General features: G+C 49.6%; 1 protein-coding gene across 2 annotated transcripts in view; it reads right to left on the minus strand.

Moving 5' to 3' along the window:
* INPP5B (inositol polyphosphate-5-phosphatase B) overlaps positions 1-25,248 on the minus strand; it is a 483,885-nt gene that overhangs the window by 267,379 nt on the left and 191,258 nt on the right. The window lies entirely within an intron of this gene.

The following is a 25,248-nucleotide window of genomic DNA, read 5'->3' on the forward strand; positions in this document are numbered from 1 at the left end:
ATGCTGGGAACTCCGAAAGGACCATGGGGATTATACCAAAGCTCCCAAACGGGCGGGAGAGTGCGGATGACTCTGCAGCACCGAATGAGAGAACTCAAGGTCCTCATCAGCCAGGGTATCAAATTTGTAGAATTTAGCAAACGTGTTTGCCCCTGACCAAGTTGCAGCTCGGCAAAGTTGTAAAGCCGAGACCCCTCGGGCAGCCGCCCAAGATGAGCCCACTTTCCTCGTGGAATGGGCTTTTACTGATTTAGGATGCGACAATCCAGCCGCAGAATGCTTCAGCAGAATTGTGCTACAAATTCAGCGAGCAATAGTCTGCTTAGAAGCAGGAGCACCTATTTTGTTGGGTGCCTACAGGATAAAAAGCAAGTCCGTTTTCCTGACTCCAGCCGTCCTGGAAATATAAATTTTTAAGGCCCTGACTACGTCCAGTAACTTGGAATCTTCCAAGTCCCTAGTAGCCGCAGGCACTACAATAGGTTGGTTCAAGTGAAAAGCTGATACCACCTTAGGGAGAAACTGGGGACGAGTCCTCAATTCTGCCCTATCCATATGGAAAATCAGATAAGGGCTTTTACATGACAAAGCCGCCCATTCTGACACACGCCTGGCCGAAGCCAAGGCCAATAACATGACCACTTTCCACGTGAGATATTGCAAATCCACAGTTTTAAGTGGCTCAAACCAATGTGATTTTAGGAAACTCAACACCACGTTGAGATCCCAAGGTGCCCAGGAGGCACAAAAGGGGGCTGAATATGTAGCACTCCCTTTACAAATGTCTGAACTCCAGGCAGTGTAGCCAGTTCTTTCTGGAAGAAAATCGACAGAGCCGAAATCTGGACCTTAATGGAACCCAAGTTTACCCAAGTCACTCCTGACTGTAGGAAGTGCAGAAAACGACCCAGCTGAAATTCCTCTGTTGGGGCCTTCCTGGCCTCACACCACGCAACATATTTTCGCCAAATACGGTGATAATGGTTTGCGGTTACTTCTTTCCTGGCTTTTATCAGCGTAGGAATGACTTCCTCCGGAATGCCCTTTTCCTTTAGGATCCGGAATTTAACCGCCATGCCGTCAAACGCAGCCGCAGTAAGTCTTGGAACAGACAGGGCCCCTGCTGTAGCAGATCCTGTCTGAACGGTAGAGGCCATGGGTCCTCTGATATAATTTCTTGAAGTTCCGGGTACCAAGCTCTTCTTGGCCCATCCGGAACCACGAGTATCGTTCTTACTCCTCGTTTTCTTATTATTCTCAGTACCTTTGGTATGAGAGGCAGAGGAGGGAATACATAAACCGACTGGTACACCCAAGGTGTCACTAGAGCGTCCACAGCTATTGCCTGAGGGTCCCTTGACCTGGCGCAATATCTAGTTTCTCTGACGTCCTAGTGGATGCTGGGACTCCGTAAGGACCATGGGGAATAGCGGCTCCGCAGGAGACAGGGCACAAAATAAAAGCTTAAGGATCAGGTGGTGTGCACTGGCTCCTCCCCCTATGACCCTCCTCCAAGCCTCAGTTAGATTTTTGTGCCCGGCCGAGAAGGGTGCAATCTAGGTGGCTCTCCTGAGCTGCTTAGAATAAAAGTTTAGTTTAGGATTTTTTATTTTCAGTGAGTCCTGCTGGCAACAGGCTCACTGCATCGTGGGACTAAGGGGAGAAGAAACGGACTCACCTGAGTGCAGAGTGGATCGGGTTTCTTAGGCTACTGGACATTAGCTCCAGAGGGACGATCACAGGTTCAGCCTGGATGGGTCACCGGAGCCGCGCCGCCGTCCCCCTTACAGAGCCAGAAGAGACGAAGAGGTCCGGTGAAATCGGCGGCAGAAGACGATCCTGTCTTCAGACTAAGGTAGCGCACAGCACCGCAGCTGTGCGCCATTGCTCTCAGCACACTTCACACTCCGGTCACTGAGGGTGCAGGGCGCTGGGGGGGGAGCGCCCTGAGACGCAATATTACAGTATATACCTTAGATGGCTAAAAAGAATACATCACAAATAGCTCCTGGGCTATATGGATGTATTTTACCCCTGCCATTTTACACAGAAAAAGCGGGAGATAAGGACGTCGTGAAGGGGCGGAGCCTATCTCCTCAGCACACAAGCGCCATTTTCCCTCACAGCTCCGCTGGAAGGACGGCTCCCTGACTCTCCCCTGCAGTCCTGCTTCAGAATCAGGGTAAAAAAGAGAAGGGGGGGCACGTTTGGCAGCAAATAAATATATTAACAGCAGCTATAAGGGAGTAACACTTATATAAGGTTATCCCTGTATATATATATAGCGCTGGGTGTGTGCTGGCAGACTCTCCCTCTGTCTCTCCAAAGGGCTAAGTGGGGTCCTGTCCTCTATCAGAGCATTCCCGGTGTGTGTGCTGTGTGTCGGTACGCGTGAGTCGACATGTATGAGGAGGAAAATGAGGTGGAAGCGGAGCAGTTGCCTGTGTTAGTGATGTCACCCCCTAGGGAGTCGACACCTGACTGGATGATTGTATTTAAACAATTAAGTGATAATGTCAGCAATTTGCAAAAAACTGTTGACGACATGAGACAGCCGGCAAATCAATTAGTACCTGTCCAGGCGTCTCAGACACCGTCAGGGGCCCTAAAACGCCCGTTACCTCAGTGGGTCGACACAGACCCAGACACAGATACTGAGTCTAGTGTCGACGGTGACGAGACAAACGTGATGTCCAGCAGGGCCACACGTTACATGATCACAGCAATGAAAGAGGCATTGAACCTTTCTGACACTACAAGTACCACAAAGAAGGGTATTATGTGGGGGGTGAAAAAACTACCAATAGTTTTTCCTGAGTCAGATGAAATAAATGAGGTGTGTGATAAAGCGTGGGTTTTCCCCGATAAAAAACAGCTAATTTCTAATAAATTATTAGCACTATATCCTTTCCCGCCAGAGGTTAGGACGCGCTGGGAAACACCCCCTAGGGTAGATAAGGCGCTCACACGTTTATCTAAACAAGTAGCGTTACCGTCCCCTGATACGGCCACCCTCAAAGAACCGGCTGATAGAAGACTGGAAAATATCCTAAAGAGTATATACACACATACTGGTGTTATACTGCGACCAGCAATCGCCTCAGCCTGGATGTGTAGTGCTGGAGTCGCATGGTCGGATTCCCTGACTGAGAATATTGATACCCTGGATAGGGACAGTATTTTGTTAACTATAGAGCATTTAAAGGATGCATTGCTATATATGCGTGATGCACAGAGGGATATTTGCACCCTGGCATCAAGAGTCAGTGCTATGTCCATCTCTGCCAGAAGAGCGTTATGGACGCGACAGTGGTCAGGGGATGCAGATTCCAAACGGCACATGGAAGTATTGCCGTATAAAGGGGAGGAGTTATTTGGGGCTGGTCTATCGGACCTGGTGGCCACGGCAACGGCTGGAAAATCCACCTTTTTACCCCAGGTCACTTCACATCAACAGAAAAAGACACCGTCTTTTCTAACTCAGTCCTTTCGTTCCCATAAATACAAGCGAGCAAAAGGCCACTCTTTTCTGCCCCGGGGCAGAGGAAGGGGAAAAAGACTGCACCATGCAGCCGCTTCCCAGGAGCAGAAGCCCTCCTCTGCTTCTGCCAAGTCTTCAGCATGACGCTGGGGCTTTACAAGCAGACTCAGATATGGTGGGGGCCCGTCTCAAGAATTTCAACGCGCAGTGGGCTCACTCGCAAGTGGATCCCTGGATTCTACAGGTAGTATCACAGGGGTACAAACTGGAATTCGAGGCGTTTCCCCCTCATCGGTTCCTGAAGTCTGCTTTACCAAAGTCTCCCTCCGACAGGGAGGCAATTTTGGAAGCCATTCACAAGCTGTATTCCCAGCAGGTGATAATCAAGGTACCCCTCTTACAACAGGGAAAGGGGTATTATTCCACGCTGTTTGTGGTACCGAAGCCGGACGGCTCGGTGAGACCAATCTTAAATCTGAAATCTTTGAACACTTACATAAAAAGGTTCAAATTCAAGATGGAGTCACTCAGAGCAGTGATAGCGAACCTGGAAGAAGGGGACTATATGGTGTCTCTGGACATCAAAGATGCTTATCTCCACGTCCCAATATACCCTTCTCACCAAGGGTACCTCAGGTTTGTAGTACAAAACTGTCATTATCAGTTTCAGACGCTGCCGTTTGGATTGTCCACGGCACCTCGGGTCTTTACCAAGGTAATGGCCGAAATGATGATTCTTCTACGAAGAAAAGGCATCTTAATTATCCCTTACTTGGACGATCTCCTGATAAGGGCAAGAACCAGGGAACAGTTAGAAGTCGGAGTGGCACTATCTCAGGTAGTGTTACGTCAGCACGGGTGGATTCTAAATATTCCAAAATCGCAGCTGATTCCAACGACACGTCTACTGTTCCTAGGAATGATTCTGGACACAGTCCAGAAGAAGGTGTTTCTCCCGGAGGAGAAGGCCAGGGAGTTATCCGAGCTAGTCAGGAACCTCCTAAAACCAGGACAGGTCTCAGTACATCAGTGCACGAGGGTCCTGGGAAAAATGGTGGCTTCTTACGAAGCGATTCCATTCGGAAGATTCCATGCAAGAACGTTTCAGTGGGATCTACTGGACAAATGGTCCGGATCGTATCTTCAGATGCATCAGCGGATAACCCTGTCGCCAAGGACAAGGGTGTCTCTCCTGTGGTGGCTGCAGAGTGCTCATCTTCTAGAGGGCCGCAGATTTGGCATTCAGGATTGGATCCTGGTAACCACGGATGCCAGCCTGAGAGGCTGGGGAGCAGTCACACAGGGAAGGAATTTCCAGGGCTTGTGGTCAAGCATGGAAACATCTCTTCATATAAACATTCTGGAACTAAGGGCCATTTACAATGCCTTAAGTCAAGCAAAACCTCTGCTTCAGGGTCAGGCGGTGTTGATCCAATCGGACAACATCACGTCAGTCGCCCACGTAAACAGACAGGGCGGCACGAGAAGCAGGAGGGCAATGACAGAAGCTGCAAGGATTCTTCGCTGGGCGGAAAATCATGTGATAGCACTGTCAGCAGTGTTCATTCCGGGAGTGGACAACTGGGAAGCAGACTTCCTCAGCAGACACGACCTTCACCCGGGAGAGTGGGGACTTCACCCGGAAGTCTTCCACCTGATTGTAAACCGTTGGGAAAAACCAAAGGTGGACATGATGGCGTCACGTCTAAACAAAAAACTGGACAGATATTGCGCCAGGTCAAGGGACCCTCAGGCAATAGCAGTGGACGCTCTGGTAACGCCGTGGGTGTACCAGTCAGTGTATGTGTTCCCTCCTCTGCCTCTCATACCAAAAGTATTGAGAATCATAAGAAGGAGAGGAGTAAGAACTATACTCGTGGTTCCGGATTGGCCAAGAAGGACTTGGTACCCGGAACTTCAAGAGATGCTCACGGACGAACCGTGGCCTCTACCTCTAAGAAAGGACCTGCTACTGCAGGGGCCTTGTCTGTTCCAAGACTTACCGCGGCTGCGTTTGACGGCATGGCGGTTGAACGCCGGATCCTAAAGGAAAAGGGCATTCCAGAAGAAGTCATCCCTACTCTGGTCAAAGCCAGGAAGGAAGTAACCGCAAAACATTATCACCGCATTTGGCGTAAATATGTTGCGTGGTGTGAGGCCAAGAAGGCCCCTACAGAGGAATTTCAACTGGGTCGTTTCCTGCATTTCCTGCAAACAGGACTGTCTATGGGCCTAAAACTAGGGTCCATTAAGGTTCAAATTTCGGCCTTGTCGATTTTCTTCCAGAAAGAACTGGCTTCAGTACCTGAAGTTCAGACATTTGTGAAAGGGGTGCTGCACATACAGCCTCCTTTTGTGCCTCCAGTGGCACCTTGGGATCTCAATGTTGTATTGAGTTTTCTAAAATCACATTGGTTTGAACCACTTTCCACTGTGGACTTAAAATATCTCACGTGGAAGGTGTCGATGCTGTTAGCCTTGGCTTCAGCCAGGCGTGTGTCAGAATTGGCGGCTTTATCATATAAAAGCCCTTACTTAATTTTTCATTCTGACAGGGCGGAATTGAGGACTCGTCCTCAATTTCTACCTAAGGTGGTTTCTGCATTTCACATGAACCAACCTATTGTGGTGCCTGCGGCTACTAGGGACTTGGAGGACTCCAAGTTGCTAGACGTTGTCAGGGCCCTGAAAATATATGTTTCCAGGACGGCTGGAGTCAGGAAAACTGACTCGCTGTTTATCCTGTATGCACCCAACAAGCTGGGTGCTCCTGCTTCAAAGCAGACGATTGCTCGTTGGATTTGTAGTACAATTCAGCTTGCACATTCCGTGGCAGGATTGCCACAGCCAAAATCAGTAAAAGCCCATTCCACAAGGAAAGTGGGCTCATCTTGGGCGGCTGCCCGAGGGGTCTCGGCTTTACAACTTTGCCGAGCAGCTACTTGGTCAGGGGCAAACACGTTTGCTAAATTCTACAAATTTGATACCCTGGCTGAGGAGGACCTGGAGTTCTCTCATTCGGTGCTGCAGAGTCATCCGCACTCTCCCGCCCGTTTGGGAGCTTTGGTATAATCCCCATGGTCCTTACGGAGTCCCAGCATCCACTAGGACGTCAGAGAAAATAAGATTTTACTTACCGATAAATCTATTTCTCGTAGTCCGTAGTGGATGCTGGGCGCCCATCCCTAGTGCGGATTGTCTGCAATACTTGTATATAGTTATTGTTACAAAAATTCGGGTTATTATTGTTTGAGCCATCTTTTCAGAGGCTCCTTTGCATTTATCATACTGTTAACTGGGTTCAGATCACGAGTTGTACGGTGTGATTGGTGTGGCTGGTATGAGTCTTACCCGGGATTCAAGATCCTTCCTTATTATGTACGCTCGTCCGGGCACAGTATCCTAACTGAGGCTTGGAGGAGGGTCATAGGGGGAGGAGCCAGTGCACACCACCTGATCCTTAAGCTTTTATTTTGTGCCCTGTCTCCTGCGGAGCCGCTATTCCCCATGGTCCTTACGGAGTCCCAGCATCCACTACGGACTAAGAGAAATAGATTTATCGGTAAGTAAAATCTTATTTTTTTGTTTAGGCGGGACGCCATCATGTCCACCTGTGGCCTTTCCCAACGGTTTACCAACAGTTGGAAGACTTCTGGATGAAGTCCCCACTCTCCCGGGTGTAGGTCGTGTCTGCTGAGGAAGTCTGCTTCCCAGTTGTCCACTCCCGGAATGAACACTGCTGACAGTGCTAAGACGTGATTTTCCGCCCATCGGAGAATCCTTGTGGCTTCTGCCATCGCCATCCTGCTTCTTGTGCCGCCCTGTCGGTTTACATGGGCGACTGCCGTGATGTTGTCTGATTGAATCAGTACCGCTTGGTTTTGAAGCAGAGGCCTTGCCAGACTTAGGGCATTGTAAATGGCCCTCAGTTCCAGAATATTTATGTGTAGGGACGACTCCTGACTTGACCAAAGTCCTTGGAAATTTCTTCCCTGTGTGACTGCCCCCCAGCCTCGAAGGCTGGCATCCGTGGTCACCAGGACCCAGTCCTGTATGCCGAATCTGCGGCCCTCTTGAAGATGAGCACTCTGCAGCCACCACAGTAGAGATACCCTGGTCCTTGGAGACAGGGTTATCAGCCGATGCATCTGAAGATGCGATCCCGACCACTTGTCCAAGAGGTCCCACTGAAAGGTTCTTGCATGGAACCTGCCGAATGGAATTTTGCTTCGTAAGAAGCTACCATTTTTCCCAGGACTCGTGTGCAGTGAAGCACCGATACCGGTTTTGGTTTCAGGAGGTCTCTGACTAGAGATGACAGCTCCTTGGCTTTCTCCTGCGGGAGAAACACTTTTTTCTGTTCTGTGTCCAGAACCATCCCCAGGAACAGTAGGCGTGTGGTAGGAACCAGCTGTGACTTTGGAATGTATAGAATCCATCCGTGCTGTTGTAGCACTTCCCGAGATAGTGCTACTCCGACCAACAACTGCTCCTTGGACCTCGCCTTTATAAGGAGATCGTCCAAGTACGGGATAATTAAAACTCCCTTTTTTCGAAGGAGTATCATCATTTCTGCCATTACCTTGGTAAAGACCCTTGGTGCCGTGGACATTCCAAACGGCAGTGTTTGGAATTGGTAATGGCAATCCTGTACCACAAATCTGAGGTACTCCTGGTGAGGATGGTAAATGGGGACATGTAGGTAAGCATCCTTGATGTCCAGGGATACCATGTAATCCCCTCCACCAGGCTCGCAATAACCGCCCTGAGCGATTCCATCTTGAACTTGAATTTTTTTATGTATGTGTTCAAGGATTTCAAATTTGAAATGGGTCTCACCGAACCGTCCGGTTTCGGTACCACAAACAGTGTGGAATAGTAACCCCGTCCTTGTTGAAGTAGGGGCACCTTGACTATCACCTGCTGGGAATACAGCTTGTGAATTGCCTCTAGCACAGCCTCCCTGCCTGAGGGAGTTGTCGGCAAGGCAGATTTGAGGAAACGGCGGGGGGGAGACGCCTCGAATTCCAGCTTGTACCCCTGAGATACTACTTGAAGGATCCAGGGATCCACCTGTGAGCGAGCCCACTGATCGCTGAAATTTTTGGGGCGGCCCCCCACCGTACCTGGCTACGCCTGTGGAGCCCCCGCGTCATGCGGTGGACTCAGAGGAAGCGGGGGAAGAATTTTGATTCTGGGAACTGGCTGACTGGTGCAGCTTTTTCCCTCTTCCCTCGTCTCTGTGCAGAAAGGAAGCGCCTTTGACCCGCTTGCTTTTCTGAAGCCGAAAGGACTGTACCTGATAATACAGTGCTTTCTTAGGCTGTGAAGAAACCTGAGGTAAAAAATTTTCTTCCCAGCTGTTGCTGTGGATACGAGGTCCCAGAGACCATCCCTAAACAATTCCTCACCCTTATAAGGCTCTATGTGCCTTTTAAAGTCAGCATCACCTGTCCAGTTTCGGGTCTCTAATACCCTCCTGACAGAATGGACATTGCATTAATTCTGGATGCCAGCCGGCAAAATATCCCTCTGTGCATCCCTCATATATAAGACGACGTCTTTAATATGCTCTTATGCAAAATAGTATCCCTGTTTGACAGGGTCACAGACCACGCTGCAGCAGCACTATCTGCAGGTCTCAGTCTAGTACCTGAGTGTGTAAATACAGACTTCAGGATAGCCTCCTGCTTTTTATCAGCAGGTACCTTCAAAGTGGCCGTATCCTAAGACGGCAGTGCCACCTTTTTTGACAAACGTGTGAGCGCCTTATCCACCCTAGGGGATATCTCCCAGCGTAACTTATCCTCTGGCGGGAAAGGGTACGCCATCAGTAACTTTTTAGAAATTACCAGTTTCTTATCGGGGGAACCCACACTTTTTCACACTTCATTCACTCATTTGATGGGGGAACCAAACACTGCCTGCTTTTTCTCCCCAAACATAAAACCCTTTTTTAGTGGTACTTGGGTTAATGTCAGAAATGTGTAACACATTTTTTATTGCCGGGATCATGTAACGGATGTTCCTAGTGGATTGTGTATATGTCTCAACCTCGTCGACACTGGAGTCAGACTCCGTGTCTACATCTGTGTCTGCCATCTGAGGGAGCGGGCGTTTTTGAGCCCCTGATGGCCTTTGAGACGCCTGGGCAGGCGCGGGCTGAGAAGCCGGCTGTCCCACAGCTGTTACGTCATCCAGCCTTTTATGTAAGGAGTTGACACTGTCGGTTAATACCTTCCACCTATCCATCCACTCTGGTGTCGGCCCCACAGGGGGCGACATCACATTTATCGGCATCTGCTCTGCCACCACATAAGCCTCCTCATCAAACGTGTCGACACAGCCGTACCGACACACCGCACACACACAGGGAATGCTCTGACTGAGGACAGGACCCCACAAAGCCCTTTGGGGAGACAGAGAGAGAGTATGCCAGCACACACCAGAGCGCTATATAATTTAGGGATTAACACTATATTGAGTGAATTTTCCCAATAGATGCTTGTATATACAATATTGCGCCTAAATTTAGTGCCCTCCCTCTCTTTTTAACCCTTTGAGCCTGCAAACTACAGGGGAGAGCCTGGGGAGCTGTCTTCCAGCTGCACTGTGAAGAGAAAATGGCGCCAGTGTGCTGAGGGAGATAGCTCCGCCCCTTTTTCGTGGACTTTTCTCCCGCTTTTTTATGGATTCTGGCAGGGGTATTTATCACATATATAGCCTCTGGGGCTATATATTGTGATATATTTGCCAGCCAAGGTGTTTTTATTGCTGCTCAGGGCGCCCCCCCCCAGCGCCTTGCACCCTCAGTGACCGGAGTGTGAAGTGTGTATGAGGAGCAATGGCGCACAGCTGCAGTGCTGTGCGCTACCTTGGTGAAGACTGATGTCTTCTGCCGCCGATTTTCCGGACCTCTTCTTGCTTCTGGCTCTGTAAGGGGGACGGCGGCGCGGCTCCGGGAACGAACACCAAGGCCAGTTCCATGCGGTCGATCCCTCTGGAGCTAATGGTGTCCAGTAGCCTAAGAAGCCCAAGCTAGCTGCAAGCAGGTAGGTTCGCTTCTTCTCCCCTTAGTCCCTCGATGCAGTGAGCCTGTTGCCAGCAAGTCTCACTGTAAAATAAAAAACCTAAAATAAACTTTCTTTCTAGGAGCTCAGGAGAGCCCCTAGTGTGCATCCAGCTCGGCCGGGCACAGAAAATAAGAATTTACTTACCGATAATTCTATTTCTCGGAGTCCGTAGTGGATGCTGGGGTTCCTGAAAGGACCATGGGGAATAGCGGCTCCGCAGGAATCAGGGCACAAAAAGTAAAGCTTTAGGATCAGGTGGTGTGCACTGGCTCCTCCCCCTATGACCCTCCTCCAAGCCTCAGTTAGGTACTGTGCCCGGACGAGCGTACACAATAAGGAAGGATTTATGAATCCCGGGTAAGACTCATACCAGCCACACCAATCACACTGTACAACCTGTGATCTGAACCCAGTTAACAGTATGATAACAGCGGAGCCTCTGAAAAGATGGCTCACAACAATAATAACCCGATTTTTGTAACTATGTACAAGTAATGCAGATAATCCGCACTTGGGATGGGCGCCCAGCATCCACTACGGACTCCGAGAAATAGAATTATCGGTAAGTAAATTCTTATTTTCTCTATCGTCCTAGTGGATGCTGGGGTTCCTGAAAGGACCATGGGGATTATACCAAAGCTCCCAAACGGGCGGGAGAGTGCGGATGACTCTGCAGCACCGAATGAGAGAACTCCAGGTCCTCCTCAGCCAGGGTATCAAATTTGTAGGATTTTACAAACGTGTTTGCCCCTGACTAAATAGCCGCTCGGCAAAGTTGTAAAGCCGAGACCCCTCGGGCAGCCGCCCAAGATGAGCCCACCTTCCTTGTGGAATGGGCATTTACATATTTTGGCTGTGGCAGGCCTGCCACAGAATGTGCAAGCTGAATTGTATTACACATCCAACTAGCAAAAGTCTGCTTAAAAGCAAGAGCACCCAGTTTGTTGGGTGCATACAGGATAACAGCAAGTCAGTTTTCCTGACTCCAGCCGTCCTGGAACCTATATTTTCAGGGCCCTGACCACATCTAGCAACTTGGAGTCCTCCAAGTCCCTAGTAGGCGCAAGACACCACAATAAGCTGGTTCAGGTGAAACACTGACACCACCTTAGGGAGAGAACTGGGGACGAGTCCGCAGCTCTGCCCTGTCCGAATGGACAAACAGATATGGGCTTTTTTGAGAAAAAAACCACCAATTTGACACTCGCCTGGTCCAAGCCAGGTCCAAGAGCATGTTCACTTTTCATGTGAGATGCTTCAAATCCACAGATTTGACTGGTTTTAAACCAATGTGGTTTGAGGAATCCCAGAACTACGTTGAGATCCCACAGTGCCACTGGAGGCACAAAAGGGGGTTGTATATGCAATACTCCCTTGACAAACTTCTGGACTTCAGGAACTGAAGCCAATTCTTTCTGGAAGAAAAGTCGACAGGGCCGAAATTTGAACCTTAATGGACCCCAATTTGAGGCCCATAGACACTCCTGTTTGCAAGAAATGCAGGAATCGACCGAGTTGAGATTTCTTCGTGGGGCCTTCCTGGCCTCACACCACGCAACATATTTTCGCCACATGTGGTGATAATGTTGTGCGGTCACCTCCTTTCTGGCTTTGACCAGGGTAGGAATGACCTCTTCCTGAATGCCTTTTCCCTTAGGATCCGGCGTTCCACCGCCATGCCGTCAAACGCAGCTGCGGTAAGTCTTGGAACAGACATGGTACTTGCTGAAACAAGTCCCTTCTTAGCGGCAGAGGCCATAAGTCCTCTGTGAGCATCTCTTGAAGTTCCGGGTACCAAGTCCTTCTTGGCCAATCCGGAGCCATGAGTATAGTTCTTACTCCTCTACGTCTTATAATTCTCAGTACCTTAGGTATGAAAAGCAGAGGATGGAACACATACACCGACTGGTACACCCACGGTGTTACCAGAAACGTCCACAGCTATTGCCTGAGGGTCTCTTAACCTGGCGCAATACCTGTCCCGTTTTTTGTTCAGACGGGACGCCATCATGTCCACCTTTGGTAATTCCCAACGGTTTACAATTATGTGGAAAACTTCCCCATGAAGTTCCCACTCTGCCGGGTGGAGGTCGTGCCTACTGAGGAAGTCTGCTTCCCAGTTTCCATTCCCGGAATGAAACACTGCTGACAGTGTTATCACATGATTTTTCCGCCCAGCGAAGAGTCCTTGCAGTTTTTGCCACTGCCCTCCTGCTTCTTGTGCCGCCCTGTCTATTTACGTGGGCGACTGCCGTGATGTTTTATCCCACTGGATCAATACCGGCTGACCTTGAAGCAGAGGTCTTGCTAAGCTTAGAGCATTATAAATTTACCCTTAGCTATATTTATGTGGAGAAAAATCTCCAGACTTGATCTCACTCCCTGGAAATTTTTTCCTTGTGTGACTGCTCCCCAGCCTCTCGGGCTGGCCTCCGTGGTCACCAACATCCAAAACTGAATGCCGAATCTGCGGCCCTCTAGAAGATGAGCACTCTGTAACCACCACAGGAGAGACACCCTTGTCCTTGGATATAGGGTTATCCGCTGATGCATCTGAAGATGCGATCCGGACCATTTGTCCAGCAGATCCCACTGAAAAGTTCTTGCATGAAATCTGCCGACTGGAATTGCTTCGAAGGAAGTCACCATTTTTTTTACCATGGCCCTTGTGCAATGATGCACTGATTTTAGGAGGTTCCTGACTAGCTCGGATAACTCCCTGGCTTTCTCTTCCGGGAGAAACACCTTTTTCTGGACTGTGTCCAGAATCATCCCTAAGCACAGGAGACTTGTTGTCGGGATCAGCTGCGATTTTGGAATCTTTAGAATCCACCCCTGCTGTTGTAACAGTATCCGAGATAGTGCTACTCCGACCTCCAACTGTTCCCTGGACTTTGCCCTTATCAGGAGATCGTCCAAGTAAGGGATAATTAAGACGCCTTTTCTTCGAAGAAGAACCATCATTTCGGCCATTACCTTGGTAAAGACCCGGGGTGCCGTAGACAATCCAAACGGCAGCGTCTGAACTGATAGTGACAGTTTTGTACCACGAACCTGAGGTACCCTTAGTGATAAGGGCAAATTTGGGACATGGAGGTAAGCATCCCTGATGTCTCGGGACACCAGATAGTCCCCTTCTTCCCGGTTCGTTATCACTGCTCTGAGTGACTCCATCTTGATTTGAACCTTTGTAAGTGTTCAAATTTTTTTAGATTTAGAATAGGTCTCACCTAGCCTTCTGGCTTCAGTACCACAATATAGTGTGGAATAATACCCCTTTTCTTGTTGTAGGAGGGGTAATTTAATTATCACCTGCTGGGAATACAGCTCGTGAATTTTTTCCCATACTGCCTCCTTGTCGGAGGGAGACCTTGGTAAAGCAGCCTTCAGGAGCCTGCGCAGGGGAAACGTCTCGACATTCCAAACTGTACCCCTGGGATACTACTTGTAGGATCCAGGGGTCCTGTACGGTCTCAGCGTCATGCTGAGAGCTTGTCAGAAGCGGTGGAACGCTTCTGTTCCTGGGAATGGGCTGCCTGCTGCAGTCTTCTTCCCTTTCCTCTATCCCTGGGCAGATATGACTCTTATAGGGACGAAAGGACTGAAGCTGAAAAGACGGTGTCTTTTTCTGCAGAGATGTGACTTAGGGTAAAAACGGTGGATTTTCCAGCAGTTGCCGTGGCCACCAGGTCCGATGGACCGACCCCAAATAACTCCTCTCCTTTATACGGCAATACACCTTTGTGCCGTTTGGAATCTGCATCACCTGACCACTGTCGTGTCCATAAACATCTTCTGGCAGATATGGACATCGCACTTACTCTTGATGCCAGAGTGCAAATATGCCTCTGTGCATCTCGCATATATAGAAATACATCCTTTAAATGCTCTATAGTCAATAAAATACTGTCCCTGTCAAGGGTATCAATATTTTTAGTCAGGGAATCCGACCAAGCCACCCCAGCTCTGCACATCCAGGCTGAGGCGATCGCTGGTCGCAGTATAACACCAGTATGTGTGTATATACTTTTTATGATATTTTTCCAGCCTCCTGTCAGCTGGCTCCTTGAGGACGGCCCTATCTATAGACGGTACCGCCACTTGTTCTGATAAGCGTGTGAGCGCCTTATCCACCCTAAGGGGTGTTTCCCAACGCGCCCTAACTTCTGGCGGGAAAGGGTATACCGCCCATATTTTCTATCGGGGGGAACCCACGCATCATCACACACTTCATTTAATTTTTCTGATTCAGGAAAAACTACGGTAGTTTTTTCATATCCCACATAATACCCTCTTTTGTGGTACTTGTAGTATCAGAAATATGTAACACCTCCTTCATTGCCCTTAACGTGTGGCCCTAATAAGGAATACGTTTGTTTATTCACCGTCGACACTGGATTCAGTGTCCCTGTCTGTGTCTGTGTCGACCGACTAAAGTAAACGGGCGTTTTAAAACCCCTGACGGTGTTTTTGAGACGTCTGGACCGGTACTAATTGTTTGTCGGCCGTCTCATGTCGTCAACCGACCTTGGCGCGTGTTGACATTATCACGTAATTCCCTAAATAAGCCATCCATTCTGGTGTCGACTCCCTAGAGAGTGACATCACCATTACAGGCAATTGCTCCGCCTCCTCACCAACATCGTCCTCATACATGTCGACACACACGTACCGACACACAGCACACACACAGGGAATGCTCTGATAGAGGACAGGACCTACTAGCCCTTTGGAGAGACAGAGGGAGAGTTTGCCAGCACACACCAAAAACGCTATAATTATATAGGGACAACCTTATATAAGTGTTTTCCCTTATAGCATCTTTTTTATATATTTCTAACGCCAAATTAGTGCCCCCCCTCTCTGTTTTAACCCTGTTTCTGTAGTGCAGTGCAGGGGAGAGCCTGGGAGCCTTCCCTCCAGCCTTTCTGTGAGGGAAAATGGCGCTGTGTGCTGAGGAGATAGGCCCCGCCCCTTTTTCGGCGGCCTCGTCTCCCGCTCTTAACGGATTCTGGCAGGGGTTAAATATCTCCATATAGCCCCCGGAGGCTATATGTGAGGTATTTTTAGCCAAAAAAGGTTTTCATTTGCCTCCCAGGGCGCCCCCCTCCCAGCGCCCTGCACCCTCAGTGACTGCCGTGTGAAGTGTGCTGAGAGGAAAATGGCGCACAGCTGCAGTGCTGTGCGCTACCTTAAGAAGACTGAGGAGTCTTCTGCCGCCGATTCTGGACCTCTTCTCGTTTCAGCATCTGCAAGGGGGCCGGCGGCGAGGCTCCGGTGACCATCCAGGCTGTACCTGTGATCGTCCCTCTGGAGCTAATGTCCAGTAGCCAAGAAGCCAATCCATCCTGCACGCAGGTGAGTTCACTTCTTCTCCCCTAAGTCCCTCGTTGCAGTGATCCTGTTGCCAGCAGGACTCACTGTAAAATAAAAAACCTAAGCTAAACTTTTCTAAGCAGCTCTTTAGGAGAGCCACCTAGATTGCACCCTTCTCGGCCGGGCACAAAAATCTAACTGAGGCTTGGAGGAGGGTCATAGGGGGAGGAGCCAGTGCACACCACCTGATCCTAAAGCTTTACTTTTTGTGCCCTGTCTCCTGCGGAGCCGCTATTCCCCATGGTCCTTTCAGGAACCCCAGCATCCACTAGGACGATAGAGAAATCTAACTGAGGCTTGGAGGAGGGTCATAGTGGGAGGAGCCAGTGCACACCAGGTAGTCTAAAAGCTTTCTTTTAGTTGTGCCCAGTCTCCTGCGGAGCTGCTATTCCCCATGGTCCTTTCGGAGTTCCCAGCATCCACTAGGACGTTAGAGAAAAAGATTTACCGGTAGGTTTAAAATCTTATTTTCTCTTACGTCCTAGAGGATGCTGGGGACTCCGTAAGGACCATGGGGATTATACCAAAGCTCCAGACCGGGCGGGAGAGAGTGCGGATGACTCTGCAGCACCGATTGAGCAAACACGAGGTCCTCATCGGCCAGGGTATCAAACTTGTAGAATTTTGCAAAAGTGTTTGAACCCGACCAAGTAGCAGCTCGGCAAAGCTGTAATGCCGAGACGCCTCGGGCAGCCGCCCAAGACGAACCCACCTTCCTAGTGGAGTGGGCCTTTACTGAATTTGGTAACGGCAATCCAGCTGTAGAATGAGCCTGCTGAATCGTGTTACATATCCAGCGAGCAATAGTCTGCTTAGAAGCAGGAGCGCCAACCTTGTTGGCCGCATACAGGACAAACAGAGCCGTCCTGGCTACACAAATCTTTAAGGCCCTGACTACATCCAGGGACCTGGAATCCTCCAAGCCACTCGTAGCCACCGGCACCACAATAGGTTGGTTCATATGAAATGAAGAAACCACCTTAGGCAAAAATTGAGGACGAGACCTCAACTCCGCTCTATCCACATGAAAAATCAGATAGGGGCTTTTGTGAGACAAAGCCGCCAATTCAGACACCCGCCTTGCAGACGCCAAGGCCAACAACATGACCACCTTCCAAGTGAGAAATTTTAATTCCACTGTTTGAAGGGGCTCAAACCAGTGAGATTTCAGGAACTGTAACACTACGTTAAGGTCCCATGGTGCCACAGGAGGCACAAAAGGAGGTTGCATGTGCAGCACTCCCTTTACAAAGGTCTGGACTTCTGGGAGACAAGCCAATTCCTTCTGAAAGAAAATCGATAGGGCCAAAATCTGTACTTTAATGGAGCCCAATTTAAGGCCCATATCCACTCCTGTCTGCAGAAAGTGGAGAAAACGGCCCAAATGGAAATCTTCCGTAGGAGCATTCTTAGCCTCACACCAAGATACATACTTTCTCCAGATACGGTGATAATGCTTCGCCGTCACCTCCTTCCTAGCCTTTATCAGAGTAGGGATGACTTCTTCCGGAATGCCTTTCCAAGCTAGGATTCGGTGTTCAACCGCCATGCCGTCAAACGTAACCGCGGTAAGTCTTGGAACACGCAGGGCCCCTGTTGCAACAGGTCCTCTCTGAGAGGAAGAGGCCACGGATCTTCTGTGAGCATTTCCTGAAGATCTGAATACCAGGCCCTTCGAGGCCAATCTGGAACAATGAGTTTTGTCCGCACTCTTTTTCGTCTTATGATTCTCAATATCTTTGAGATGAGTGGCAGAGGAGGGAACACATAGACCGACTGAAACACCCACGGTGTCACCAGGGCGTCCACTGCTACTGCCTGAGGGTCCCTTGACCTGGCACAATACCTCCGAAGCTTCTTGTTGAGGCGTGATGCCATCATGTCTGTTTGAGGAAGTCCCCAACGATCTGTTATCTCTGCAAAAACTTCTTGATGAAGTCCCCACTCTCCTGGATGGAGATCGTGTCTGCTGAGGAAGTCTGCTTCCCAGTTGTCCACACCGGAATGAATACAGCGGACAGAGCGCTTACGCGATTTTCCGCCCAGCGAAGAATCCTGGTGGCTTCCGCCATTGCCACTCTACTCCTTGTCCCGCCTTGGCGGTTCATATGAGCCACGGATGTGACGTTGTCTGATTGAATCAGAACCGGTATGTCGCGAAGGAGATCCTCCACTTGACGAAGGCCGTTGTATATGGCCCTTAATTCCAGTACATTGATGTGTAGACAAGCCTCCTGGCTTGACCATATCCCCTGAAAATTTCTTCCTTGTGTGACTGCACCCCATCCTCGGAGGCTCGCGTCCGTGGTCACCAGAACCCAGTCTTGAATGCTGAACCTGCGACCCTCTAGAAGGTGAGCACTCTGCAGCCACCACAGGAGAGACACCCTGGCCCTGGGGGACAGGCTTATTTTTTGATGAAGTTGAAGATGGGACCCGGACCACTTGTCCAGAAGGTCCCACTGAAACGTTCACGCATGAAACCTGCCGAAGGGGATGGCCTCGTAGGACGCCACCATTTCCCCCAGAACTCGAGTGCATTGATGGACTGACACTCTTTTCGGTTTTAACAGGTCTCTGACCATGTTCTGGAGTTCCTTGGCTTTTTCCAGTGGGAGAAAAACCCTCTTTTGTTCCGTGTCCAGAATCATGCCCAAGAAAGATAGCAGAGTCGTTAGAACCAACTGCGACTTTGGAAGATTTAGAATCCAGCCATACTGCTGCAGCACACTCAGGGAGAGTGACACTTTTCAGCAACTGATCTATCGATCTCGCTTTTATCAGGAGATTGTCCAAGTACGGGATAATTGTGACTCCCTGTCGGCGCAGGAGCACCATCATTTCCGCCATTACCTTGGTGAAAATCCTCAGGGCCGTGGAAAGCCCAAACGGCAACGTCTGAAACTGGTAATGACAGTCCTGTACAGCGAATCTCAGGTACGCCTGATGAGGGGGATATATGGGGACATGAAGGTATGCATCCTTTATGTCTAGAGACACCATAAAATCCTCCTCTTCCAAGCTGGAGATAACCGCCCTGAGCGATTCCATCTTGAATTTGAACTTTTTTAAAGTACAGGTTTAGGGATTTTAAATTTAGAATGGGTCTGACCGTACCGTCCGATTTCGGGACCACAAATAGGGTTGAGTAGTACCCCTTCCCCTGTTGAACTAGGGGAACCTCGACAACCACTTGTTGTTGACACAGTTTTTGAATCGCAGCTAACCCTATCTCCCTGTCTGGGGAAGAAGCTGGTAAAGCCGATTTGAAAAACCAGCGAGGAGGCACGTCTTCGAATTCCAGCTTGTAGCCTTGGGATACAAACTCCATTGCCCAAGGATCCACGTCCGACCGAACCCAGACGTGGCTGAAGAGTCGAAGACGTGCCCCCACCGGGGCGGACTCCCCCAGTGGAGTCCCAGCGTCATGCTGTGGATTTAGTAGAAGCCGGGGAGGACTTCTGCTCCTGGGAACTAGCCGTAGCCGGCAGTTTTATCCCTCTACCCTTACCTCTGGCGAGGAAGGAAGAACCCCGACCTCTTCTGGACTTATGCGATCGAAAGGACTGCATCTGATATTGCGGCGTTTTCTTCTTTTGCTGTGGAGAAACATAAGGTAAAAAGGTAGATTTACCTGCGGTAGCTGTGGAAACCAGGTCTGCGAGACCTTGCCCAACTAAATCCTCACCTTTGTAAGGTAAAACTTCCATATGTTTCTTTGAGTCGGCATCACCCGACCATTGGCGGGTCCACAGGGCTCGCCTAGCAGAAATCGCCATGGTGTTGGCTCTCGAACCTAGCAGAACAACGTCCCTCTGAGCGTCTCTCATATACAAGACTGCGTCTTTTATGTGACCTAAGGTCAATAAAATGGTATCCCTATCTAGGGTATCAATTCAGCTGACAAGGTATCAGTCCAAGCTGCTACAGCGCTACAAACCCAAGCCAACGCTATTGCTGGTCTGAGCAAGGTCCCTGTATGTGTATAAATTGATTTTAAGGCAGTTTCCTGTCTGCGATCAGCAGGATCCTTGAGGGCTGCTGTGTCTGGAGACGGTAGCGCCACCTTTTTGGACAAGCGCGTTAACGCCTTGTCCACCCTGGGTGAGGATTCCCACCGTAACCTGTCCTTCACAGGGAAAGGATACGCCATAAGAATTCTTTTGGGAATCTGCCGCTTCTTGTCTGGAGTTTCCCAAACCTTTTCAAATAACTCGTTCAGCTCATGAGATGGGGGAAAAGTTACCTCAGGTTTCTTTTCTTTAAACATGTGAACCCTCTTGTCAGGGATAGAGGGGTCATCCGTGATATGCAAAACATCTTTTATTGCAATAATCATACAATGAATACTCTTGGCCACCCTTGGGTGTAACCTCGCATCATCATAGTCGACACTGGAGTCAGAATCCGTGTCGGTATCAGTGTCTGTTATTTGGGACAGGGGACGTTTTTGAGACCCTGAAGGGCCCTGTGACACCGTCAAAGCCATTGATTGACTACCTGTATTATCCTTGGACTCTGCTTTGTCCAATCTCCTATGCAAACAAAGTCACATTTGCATTTAAAACATTCAGCATATCCATCCAATCATGTGTCGGCGTTGCCGACGGAGACACCACAATCATCAGCTCCACCTCCTCCTTAGAAGAGCCTTCCGCTTCAGACATGCTGACACACGCGTACCGACACCCCCACACATTCGGGGATATATCTATATGGAGACAGTTCACCAATAAGGCCCTTTGGAGACACAGAGAGAGAGAGTATGCCAGCACACACCCAGCGCCAACTGACACTGGAAACTAAATTCCCAGAGAAACAGCGCTTTTATACAATTATATAATACACTCACTGCGCCAATAAAAAGTGCCCCCCCCTCTTTTTGTCCTCTGTGATCGTGTTCAGCAGGGGAGAGTCCGGGGAGCCAGCTTCTCTGCATGTGTTGTGGAGAAAATGGCGCTGGTTAGTGCTGGAGGATCAAGCCCCGCCCCCTCAGCGGTGGGCTTTGGTCCCGCTCAAACAATCAAAAAACCTGGCGGGGGTAAATAATATACTGCCTCCGCAGTATATGTATAGCTGCCAGTGTCCCTTGAGGCTATTAATTGCTGCCCAGGGCGCCCCCCCTGCGCCCTGCACCCTTACAGTGCCTGCTGTTGTGTGTGTGTGTGTGGGAGCAATGGCGCGCAGCGTTACCGCTGCGCATTACCTCACTGAAGAACTGAAGTCTTCTGCCGCCTTTGAAGTATTCTCTCTTCTGCTACTCACCCGGCTTCTATCTTCCGGCTCTGTGAGGACGACGGCAGCGTGGCTCCGGAACGAACGGCGAGGGTAAGACCTGCGTTCCGACCCTCTGGAGCTAATGGTGTCCAGTAGCCTAAGAAGCAGAGCCTATCAGTTAAGTAGGTCTGCTTCTCTCTCCTCAGTCCCACGATGCAGGGAGCCTATTGCCAGCAGTGCTCCCTGAAAATAAAAAACCTAACAAAATTCTTTTTTTCAGAGAAACTCAGGAGAGCTCCCCTGTAGTGCCTCTAGTCTCCTCTGGGCACAGGATCTAACTGAGGTCTGGAGGAGGGGCATAGAGGGAGGAGCCAGTGCACACCCATTCTAAAGTTCTTTATAGTGCCCATGTCTCCTGCGGAGCCCGTCTATACCCCATGGTCCTTACGGAGTCCCCAGCATCCTCTAGGACGTAAGAGAAATGACAGATGCTGCTTTGCTAGTACTTTATCTGTCTCCAAGATTTGATAACTCTCCCACTAGACACAATATCTAAATTTTTTGTACTACTATTAAGGTTTGATCCAGTCTGTACCTTTATGGATGTCAGAAGTACAAATTAATAAATCAGCGCACAGGAATACTTTGTACTCTAAAGGTGGGTACACACTTAGTGATAAATGAAACAACGTCACTCATTTTGACCCTTCCTGAGCAACATCGTTTATCGCTAAGTGTGCGATGCACGGCCCCGCGGGTGTTGGCCGTGCATGCAGCTCAATTTTGACTCCTCGTCCAAAACTGCATGCTCTGGCTGCATGTGACGTCACGCAGCCACCATGGCCCGTCTTGCAACACAAGCCTGCGTTATCTGGCCACGCCCCCCCACACACCGCCACGAAGCCCCGAACACACAGTCGCAGTTAAAGTCCTTGTACATGTGTGCAGCTGCGTGCACACATGCGTTGAAGTGCAGAAATTGCCAAATAGCGATTTCTACACTTCCACAACTGAAGCTGACTTAGGCCCTAACTGTATAACTATGCTTTTGGAAACACTGTTCGTGGAAGTGACTAAGGAAATTTGAGAGCTAGGTCTCACTGTCCATTGCAATTAATTGAAATTAGAGGAATGTAAAGAGCATTATAATAATGGCTGTAAATACTGTATTACTGTATGTAATGGTGTTAGTGTCATGGTAAAAATAAGATTTTACTCACCGGTAAATCTATTTCTCGTAGTCCGTAGTGGATGCTGGGAACTCCGTAAGGACCATGGGGAATAGCGGCTCCGCAGGAGACTGGGCACAACTAAAGAAAGCTTTAGGACTACCTGGTGTGCACTGGCTCCTCCCACTATGACCCTCCTCCAGACCTCAGTTAGGATACTGTGCCCGGAAGAGCTGACACAATAAGGAAAGGATTTGGAATCCCGGGTAAGACTCATACCAGCCACGCCAATCACACCGTATAACTCGTGATATTATACCCAGTTAACAGTATGAAATATAACTGAGCCTCAGTAACAGATGGCTCAACAATAACCCTTTAGTTAGGCAATAACTATATACAAGTATTGCAGACAATCCGCACTTGGGACGGGCGCCCAGCATCCACTACGGACTACGAGAAATAGATTTACCGGTGAGTAAAATCTTATTTTCTCTGACGTCCTAGTGGATGCTGGGAACTCCGAAAGGACCATGGGGATTATACCAAAGCTCCCAAACGGGCGGGAGAGTGCGGATGACTCTGCAGCACCGAATGAGCAAACTCAAGGTCCTCCTCAGCCAGGGTATCAAACTTGTAGACTTTTGCAAAAATGTTTGAACCCGACCAAGTAACAGCTCGGCAAAGTTGTAAAGCCGAGACCCCTCGGGCAGCCACCCAAGAAGATCCCACTTTCCTCGTGGAATGGGCTTTTACAGATTTAGGGTGCGGCAGTCCAGCCGCAGAATGTGCAAGTTGAATCGTACTACAGATCCAGCGAGCAATAGTCTGCTTTGAAGCAGGAGCACCCAGCTTGTTGGGTGCATACAGGATAAATAGCGAGTCAGTTTTCCTGACTCCAGCCGTCCTGGAAACATATATTTTCAGGGCCCTGACTACGTCCAGTAACTTGGAGTCCTCCAAGTCCCACGTAGCCGCAGGCACAACAATAGGTTGGTTCACATGAAAAGCTGATACCACCTTAGGAAGGAATTGGGAACGAGTCCTCAATTCCGCCCTATCCATATGAAAATCAGATAAGGGCTTTTGCATGACAAAACCGCCAATTCTGATACACGCCTGGCCAACGCCAAGGCCAACAGCATGACCACTTTCCACGTGAGGTATTTTAGCTCTACGGATTTAAGTGGCTCAACCCAATGCGACTTCAGGAAATCCAACACCACGTTGAGATCCCACGGTGCCACTAGAGGCACAAACGGGCAGCACTCCCTTAACAAAAGTCTGAACTTCAGGCAGTGAAGCCAGTTCTTTTTGGAAGAAAATGTACAGAGCCGAAATCTGGACCTTAATGGAACCCAATTTTAGGCCCGTAGTCACTCCTGACTGTAGGAAGTGCAGAAATCGACCCAGTTGAAATTCCTCCGTTGGGGCCTTCCTGGCCTCACACCAAGCAACATATTTTTGCCATATGCGGTGTTTTTCGATCACATCTTTCCTAGCCTCAATCAGCGTGGGAATGACTTCCTCCGGAATGCCTTTTTCCTTTAGGATCCGGTGTTCAACCGCCATGCTGTCAAACACAGCCGTGGTAAGTCTTGGAACAGGCAGGGCCCCTGCTGCAGCAGGTCCTGTCTGAACGGCAGAGGCCATGGGTCCTCTGAGATCATTTCTTGAAGTTCTGGGTACCAAGCTCTTCTTGGCCAATCCGGAACCACGAGTATAGTTCTTACTCCTCTCCGTCTTAGTATTCTCAGTACCTTGGGTATGAGAGGCAAAGGAAGGAACACATACACCGACTGGTACACCCACGGTGTTACCAGAGCGTCCACAGCTATCGCCTGAGGGTCCCTTGACCTGGCGCAATATCTTTTTAGCTTTTTGTTGAGGCGGGACGCCATCATGTCCACCTGTGGCCTTTCCCAATGGTGTACAATCATTTTGAAGACTTCTGGATGAAGTTCCCACTCTTCCGGGTGGAGGTCGTGCCTGCTGAGAAAGTCTGCTTCCCAGTTGTCCACTCCGGGAATGAACACTGCTGACAGTGCTAACCCATGATTTTCCGCCCATCGGAAAATCCTTGTGGCTTCTGCCATCACCATCCTGCTTCTTGTGCCGCCCTGCTGGTTTACATGGGCGACCGCCGTGATGTTGTCTGACTGGACCAGCACCGGCTGGTGTTGAAGCAGGGGTCTAGCCTGACTTAGGGCATTGTGAATGGCCCTTAGTCCCAGAATATTTATGTGTAGGGAAGTCTCCTGACTTGACCATAGTCCTTGGAAGTTTCTTCCCTGTGTGACTGCCCCCCAGCCTCGAAGGCTGGCATCCGTGGTCACCAGGATCCAGTCCTGTATGCCGAATCTGCGGCCCTCTAGAAGATGAGCACTCTGCAGCCACCACAACAGCGACACCCTGGCCCTTGGGGACAGGGTTATCAGCCGATGCATCTGAAGATGCGACCCGGACCACTTGTCCAACAGATCCCACTGGAAGATCCTTGCATGGAACCTGACGAATGGAATTTCTTCGTAAGAAGCTACCATCTTTCCCAGGACTCGCGTGCATTGATGCACCGACACCTGTATTTGTATTAGGAGGTCTCTGACTAGAGATGACAACTCCTTGGCCTTCTCCTCCGGGAGAAACCCTTTTTCCTGTTCTGTGTCCAGAACCATACCCAGGAACAGTAGACGCGTCGTAGGAACCAGCTGCGACTTTGGACTATTCAGAATCCAGCCATGCTGTTGTAGCACTTCCCGAGATAGTGCTACTCCGACGAACAACTGCTCCCTTGACCTCGCCTTTATAAGGAGATCGTCCAAGTACGGGATAATTATAACTCCCTTTTTTTGAAGGAGTATCATAATTTCGGCCATTACCTTGGTAAATACCCTCGGTGCCGGGGACAGACCAACGGCAACGTCTGGAATTG

This window comes from Pseudophryne corroboree, chromosome 2 (genome assembly GCF_028390025.1).
Source record: "Pseudophryne corroboree isolate aPseCor3 chromosome 2, aPseCor3.hap2, whole genome shotgun sequence".
Lineage (NCBI taxonomy): Eukaryota > Metazoa > Chordata > Amphibia > Anura > Myobatrachidae > Pseudophryne > Pseudophryne corroboree.